General features: G+C 42.2%; 1 long non-coding RNA gene across 1 annotated transcript in view; it reads right to left on the bottom strand.

The window, feature by feature from the left end:
- Nucleotides 1-4,757: 4,757 nt before the first annotated feature.
- Nucleotides 4,758-7,524, bottom strand: part of LOC137155612 (uncharacterized) — a 78,735-nt gene continuing 75,968 nt past the window's right edge. The window contains exons 2-3 of the long non-coding RNA XR_010920574.1: nt 5,862-6,027; nt 4,758-4,958 (exon numbers count right to left, since the gene is read on the bottom strand). This is a non-coding gene — a long non-coding RNA (uncharacterized lncRNA). The remainder of the gene's footprint in view (nt 4,959-5,861; nt 6,028-7,524) is intronic.

Genomic DNA, 7,524 nt, shown 5'->3' with positions numbered 1-7,524 from the left:
GAGGGTAATTAAGCATTGGATTAATTCAGCAAGGGTTGTGGTGGAATTACCAGGAGGTAATGAGATCATTCTGGTTAGCATGAGCTGTAGTCATAGCACCCCAGCTATCTAACTAACTAAAGACTGTTTTCTTAACCGATTGGGATAGGTTTGACCAGCACGGTGGTGTAGTTTTTGGCCTATTTTATTGAGATCCTGGGTGTATCATCTGTTACAGACCACCAGACCAGGAGGATGAGGTAGATGAGGCTTTCTTTACTCAACTGGGGAAAGTTTCCAGTTCACAGGGCCTGATTCTCATGGGAGACTTCAATCACCCTGACATCTGCTGGAAGAGCAATACAGCAGAGCACAAACAATCCAGGAAGTTTTTGGAGAGTGTCGCTGACAATTTCCTGGTGCAAGTGCTGGAGCAACCAACTAGGGGCCGTGCTTCTCTTGACCTGCTGCTCACAAACAGGGAAGATTTGGTAGGGGAAGTAGAAGTGGGTGGCAACCTAGGCAGCAGTGACCATGAGATGGTCGAGTTCAGGATCCTGATGAAAGGAAGAAAGGGGAACAGCAGGATACGGACCATGGACTTCAGAAAAGCGGACTTTGATTCCCTCAGGGAACTGATGGGCAGGATTCCCTGGGAGGCTAATATGAGGGGGAAAGGAACCCAAGAGAGCTGGCTGTATTTTAAGGAGACCTTATTGAGGGCACAAGAGCAAACCATCCCGATGTGCAGAAAGAATAGCAAATATGGTAGGCGTCCAGCTTGGCTTAACAAAGAAGTCTTTGGCGAACTTAAACGCAAAAAAGAAGCTTACAAGAAGTGGAAGCTTGGTCAGATGACTAGGGAGGATTATATAAACACTGCTCGAACGTGCAGGAATGAAATGAGGAAGGCCAAAGCACAATTGGAGTTGCAGCTAGCAAGGGACGTGAAGGGGAACAAAAAGGGTTTCTACAGGCATGTTGCCAACAAGAGGAAGATTCGGGAAAGTGTAGGCCCCTTAAAGAAAGAGGGAGGCGACCTAGTGACGGAGGATGTGGAGAAAGCTGAGGTACTCAATGCCTTTTTTGCCTCTGTCTTCACAGACAAGATCAGCTCCCAGACTGCTGTACTGGGTGGCACAGAATGGGAAGGAGGCAAACATCCCGCAGTGCTGAAGGAACAGGTTCAAGACTATTTAGAAGGATTGGACATTCACAAGTCCATGGGGCCGGATGCAATGCACCCGAGGGTGCTGAGGGAGTTGGCTGAGGTGATTTCAGAGCCATTGGCTATTATCTTTGAAAGCTCGTGGCAACAGGGGGAGGTCCCTGAGGACTGGAAAAAAGCAAATATAGTGCCCATCTTCAAAAAAGGAGGAAAGAGGATCCGGGGAACTACAGACCGGTCAGCCTCACCTCAATCCCTGGAAAGATCATGGAGCAGGTCCTTAAGGAATCCATTTTAAGGCACTTGGAAGAGAGGAAGGTGATCAGGAACAGTCAACACGGATTCACCAAGGGAAAGTCATGCCTGACCAACCTGATTGCTTTCTATGATGAGGTGACTGGCTCTGTGGATGTGGGGAAGGCGGTGGATGTGATATACCTTGACTTTAGCAAAGCTTTTGATACGGTTTCTCACAGTATTCTTATCAGCAAGTTAAAGAAGTATGGGTTGGATGAATGGACTATAAAATGGATAGTGAACTGGCTAGAGCATAGGGCTCAACGAGTAGTGATCAATGGCTCCATGTCTAGCTGGCAACCGGTCACAAGCGGAGTTCCCCAGGGGTCGGTCCTGGGGCCGGTTTTGTTCAACATCTTTATTAATGATCTGGAGGATGGGGTAGATTGCACCCTCAGCAAGTTTGCGGACGACACTAAGCTGGGGGGAGTGGTAGATACCCTGCAAGGTAGGGATAGGATACAGAGTGACCTAAACAAACTGGAGGATTGGGCCAAAAGAAATCTAATGAGGTTCAACAAGGACAAGTGCAGAGTCCTCCACTTAGGAAGGAAGAATCCCATGCACAGCTATAGACTGGGGACCGACGAGCTGGGCAGCAGCTCTGCAGAAAAGGACCTGGGGGTAACAGTGGATAAAAAGCTGGATATGAGTCAGCAGTGTGCCCTGGTTGTCAAGAAGGCTAATGGAATATTGGGCTGCATTAGGAGGGGCATTGCCAGCAGGTCACGGGAAGTGATTATTCCCCTCTATTCGGCATTGGTGAGGCCGCATTTAGAATACTGTGTCCAGTTTTGGGCCCCCCACTACAAAAAAGATGTGGACAATTTGGAGAGAGTGCAGCGGAGGGCAACCAAAATGATTAGGGGATGGAGCACAGGACTTATGAGGAGAGGCTGAGGGAACTGGGCTTGTTTAGTCTGCAAAAGAGAAGAGTGAGGGGGATTTGATAGCGGCTTTTAACTACCTGAAAGGGGGTTCTAGGGAGGATGGGGCTAGGCTGTTCTCGGTGGTGGCAGATGACAGAACAAGGAGCAACGGTCTCAAGTTGCAGGGGGAGGTCTAGGTTGGACATTAGGAAAAAGTTTTTTACTAGGAGGGTGGTGAAGCATTGGAATGGGTTACCTAGGGAGGTGGTGGAATCTCCATCCTTACAGGTTTTTAAGCTGAGGCTTGACAAAGCCCTGGTTGGGATGATATAGCTGAGGTTAGTCCTGCTTTGAGCAGGGGGTTGGACTAGATGACCTCCTGAGGTCCCTTCCAACTCTAATATTCTATGATTCTATGATTCTATGATTCTAAGTCAAATAAATAATTGCTGCAACAACAACCAGTACTACAGATGAGGAAACGGGTCAGAATATAATAAGGGAGGGCTGGTTGCCTGCCCTTTGATTCTTTCATAGATGCAGTTTCATAATTTACATAGGTACCTGTCATCAAAGTGTGAGAAAAAAGACGAAAGAAACTCATTAAGTTCAACAACCTAATTCATCTACTGCCTTAGTTTTAATGATGTAGAATGAAAGCTACTGTCCAAGCCTTGCTTATAAATGACCACAAGGATATAATATGAAAGAAAAAAGATGGGGAAAAAACCCTCAACCCACTCAAACAGCAAACTGGAAATACATAATACAGAGAATTTATGTGGGTTTATAGTTCTCATTCATAAACAGTTTTCCTTCTAACTCTGATTGAGAAACTCCTAGAGGTGAATAAATTCTATTTCCCCCCACACCTTAAAAGAGGTCCATTTCCTTTCAAAATAGTTGGAAACATTATCACTGGCTTGGTATATTCTGCCATAAATCGCTATCTACAGTCATTTATAATTCTTTTCTTCTGGTTTGGGTTATAGGACTAAGATCAGGGAAGGTAACCTCCTCTGACCCCATTTCATATAAGATACCACTTTCGCTCCTGCAACACCTGTTCACAGTCTGTGGAATGAGCGAATGTAACAATTAAAGCTTCTTCCAGACCCCTTTTTCAATGTATTCTGGTCTGTTGGGGCACAGCACTCATAATCTATAAAAAATATCATCCTTCATGTTTATTGCTTAGCTTTTTACTCCTGTGAAATAGAAATGGCAGCTCTTGGTGATTTTCTATGAGTTTTTTATATATGGGGGTGTATTGCCTGCTACCAAAGGGTTATGTAGAAGATCACAGCCCTTTGTTAGTATGGCTGCAGACTACTCATTTTGATTTAAATATACAGAGGACACCTCCTGAAGGTCCTGGCCCCAACAATTATTTAAAACAACAATCTACACAAAAGAATAATGACTAGGCAACATGACATAAAACACACACAAGAGCACATATGCTAGCATTTCAGGACGACGACGACTCGGGCTTGCCTCTAACTACATCCCTTCCTACTCCTCATTGAAAGGTGTTGAAGTTTGACTACTGAAAGCTATTTATTTATTAATGCCTAGTTTGTAGTTTTCTGTTCTTGCCCCTTGGTGCTCAAAGCTGGTTTTCACACTGTGGGATCTCCGGCTCAGTGCACTCATTGTAAGAAAGCCAGATACCATAGCATTTTGTGATGGTGATGATGCTGATTGTACTATAGTGAAACTGAAAAAGCATGGATTCCCTGTCCCTCCCCCCATTCACCATGAAACAGTTTTGCTCCTTAGATTTATACATCGGGGTATTCAATGTATTATTGTTAGAGCACTACATCTTTCCAAATCTACTGACATTTAAACAACAGGCTACAACTCTATCACAGCAGAGCTTCCCCTCTAAAGTAATTCTGAAGCAGACCTATAAAGACAAGACTGTTAAAATGAGGGGGAGGGGCATAGCATAGTCACCTGATCCATTAGGTCTGGGCAGTCAAAGGTGGATGGATGTGATACTGGCCACAACACTGCCTCATGTACCATTGGCTTTGAAACTGATGTGCCTTAACCGTATCAGCCTGATGAGCCATTGGCTTGGGGGAACTTTGACTTCTGATAGTCATTGTTCAAATAATCCCTGAATTTGTCTGTGTATATGAATATTTACATGCATAAGTATTAACCACACCTAAATACTCTGGTGATTGGTGCCAACTACAAACCTTACATGGATAAGTACCAGCTTCTATGAATGGTCAGGAGAAGATCTTCAAAAGTACCTGAGGGACTTAGGAGTCCAAGTCCAGCACTGGCTTTCAGTGGGACATGTACATTTCAGTGGCACATGTGTGTTTATCTCACTCAGCAGAGAACATTTTATTTCTTACCAGTCAATGCAAAATATTCTTTTTTCAATGCAAAAAAGCCAGGTAAATAAAAACACTTCCCAATAATTGCATTTATTCAAAATCCTCAGCCTAATTTCCCAACAGACTGTGATTTAAATAAAATACCTTATTATATGAAGAATCAGAATGTCTGTGTCTCCAAAACCAGGCTTGCAGTGAATTGCCCTGTGGTCTCTAGAGAAGGTCAGATGATGTCCAGCCTCTCTGATGATCTGTGTGCTCTTGCATATTCCTGCCAGCCTAGGGCTGATAAGGAAGAAGACAGACAGAAAAGATAGGGAACCGAAAAAAGTAATCCAACTGCTTCAATACTAGTGAGGTGAATCCTTCTGCATTCACAACTGCATTTCAGGCAGGGTTTTTAATCTAGTTTAGGCAGAATGGCTGGAGGAACACTAATTATATCATTCCTACATTTGTAGGAATCCAAATAAGAAAGTTACTATGGGATCACACAAAAGCATACAGTACTAACTCAGTACTAACTGCTGCAAGGAGGGATCAGATGCAGATGATTGAAGTTGTAGTGAGACCTAAAAGCACAGTAGCTCTCTCTCTGATCTTATTACCAGAGGAGAAGAATGAATTGTGAGGCTACTGTATAGCCCCAAGCAATCCTTTTATCTGATTCTTTGATTGTGCTTATAGATAGCCAGGATCATGTGTTCTGCCTTGACATCATTTCAAAATTATTTCAAAATCCTCATGACACTCAGGCAATCACTGATGAGAGGTTTTTAGCTGAATTATCTAAAAAGTGTGTATTTTCTTGTATTCCACTGATATATTTGTTCACGAATATATCTGCAGCACCTGATAACTAATCAGTCAATCTGGCAGCCTGGAAAAGCACAAGAGGCAGTGATTTTAGCCCTGTCTAGTTGTGCTGAGGCAGTTTCAATGTCCCCTACTTTACTGATCACCACTGCAGATTTCTAACTGTCTAGCACTGAGATGAAGCCAAGACTTCCATAAATGATACTTGATTGTGGCGGGACAGTAGGCAAAATAGGTACCCTCACAGGTAGATACAGCTGATCCTCAGTCTCTAAAGCAATACTGTCAGATAACGTAGGCACAAAACGTGAGATTTGTTTTCGTTAAAAAAAAAAAAGTAAAAATATTTTTGTGACTTAAAGAATACTGAACCTTTTGAATGGGGGAATTTAAACATCCCTCTGCAGTATCTTTCAACCCCTGTTGACTTCAGTGGGATGGGAAGGTATTCAATGTCTCACAGGATTGGGTCCCAGGTGCAGGCGAACTAGAAACTGACACTGAATAGAAACTAATCAGTATAGTTTCATTGTCCAACCTAAAAGGAGAACAAAAACCAACCAAATGAAGAGTGAATGGGTAAGTTAAATGTATGTTTTCCCTCCAATTTTTAATTGTCTACGATGTTAACACATAGGCAAGTTTGTTTTTGTAATAGATTATTTAAAAGTCACAGTGGCCCATAATATACTTTTATAACACAACTGCAGGGATAGTAGAAGGTCAACTAGTCTATAAAGGCACAGTTGGGTTCATATAAAGCTTATGAGCGTGAAGGCACTCAGTACATGGAAGATTCAGTCAGCTCTTAACATTGTGGTACCCAGTAACTCAGGAGCACTGCAGTCCTGATATGCTTTGGCAGGTATTTAATTCTGATGAACAAACATGCAACACAAAATTCTCCAGGTCATGGCTGGTTTGTGCATCTTTACTGACGGGCTGTATTGAGCTTTCTAAAAGCTGCGTGCCCATCAATTGGCATCACAAAAATATTCTTTTGAAATGACAGACTGTAAACCCAACCTTATTTCCTCTCCCTCTTGTTACCCCCACTCATTGTGTCAGGTGTCATGTCTAGTAAAAGATTGCAAATTGTCTAAGGCAGAAACCTGACTATCAATTTGTACTGTGAGGTGCCTATTACTTTCTTGTGCGTTGCAAAATAATAAATGATAATGATCTGAAGGTGGAGAAGAAAACTCATACATGAGAAAATGGAACTGAGGAACATATTACTGGGAAAAGAGGGAAAATGTTTCTCATTTGTTTACTGATTTGATTTATCTAATGCACCTTCTCATTGAGGTCAGGGTGCAGGTAATTTAATAAACACAACTAAACAAACAGCTGCACCTTTTTCAGAGGTGGACAAAAAAAAAATCTACTACAAACAAAGGGCCAGATTTTCAGCTGGTATAAATCATCAGCATAGTTTTGTTGACTCCAGTTGTACTATGTCAGTTTACATCAGCTAGTGCATTTGGCTCAAGGAATTTCTCCACCTCTTCATCAAAGTCAAATGCTTCAGAGAAGAGATGGGCCATGTACCATAAGAATCCTCTACAAAACACACCCTGCCATTAACACTGTCCAATTTAAATCTTCGTACTGTTAGCTCAAACCCCTCAGCTGACCTTCAACTGCAATGGCAAATCCTAAGGATTTGAGGTCACGGATAGCCAGGCCCCAGGCCATTCTTATGAGGTGCACAGGGAACTACATCACAGTAGGTTTATAAGCTGTTCAAGAGACAGATCCCTATTATTTGTACAGGCGTAAATACCTGCCCTTTCCTGGTTACTATGCGGCCAGTCCGCCGTCCAATCTAGTATTCAGTAGCTAAAATAATCTAAAATCAAGATCTAACCTATAAGTAATATTTATTATTCAATTAATTTTAAAATTAAATTAAATTACATGAAAGGACAGTTAAACATAGTCAACAGGTCAATAGTATGAAAACTAAAGCCCATTGATAAAATTTAAAATATGGAGAATAAATATATCTATATCTAAAATATATCTAAAATCC

This window comes from Emydura macquarii, unplaced genomic scaffold, assembly GCF_026122565.2.
Source record: "Emydura macquarii macquarii isolate MOO-44397 ecotype Brisbane River unplaced genomic scaffold, CSIRO-AGI_Emac_v2 contig_1363, whole genome shotgun sequence".
Classification (NCBI taxonomy): domain Eukaryota; kingdom Metazoa; phylum Chordata; order Testudines; family Chelidae; genus Emydura; species Emydura macquarii.
This window is presented reverse-complemented; position numbering and strand designations above follow the sequence as displayed.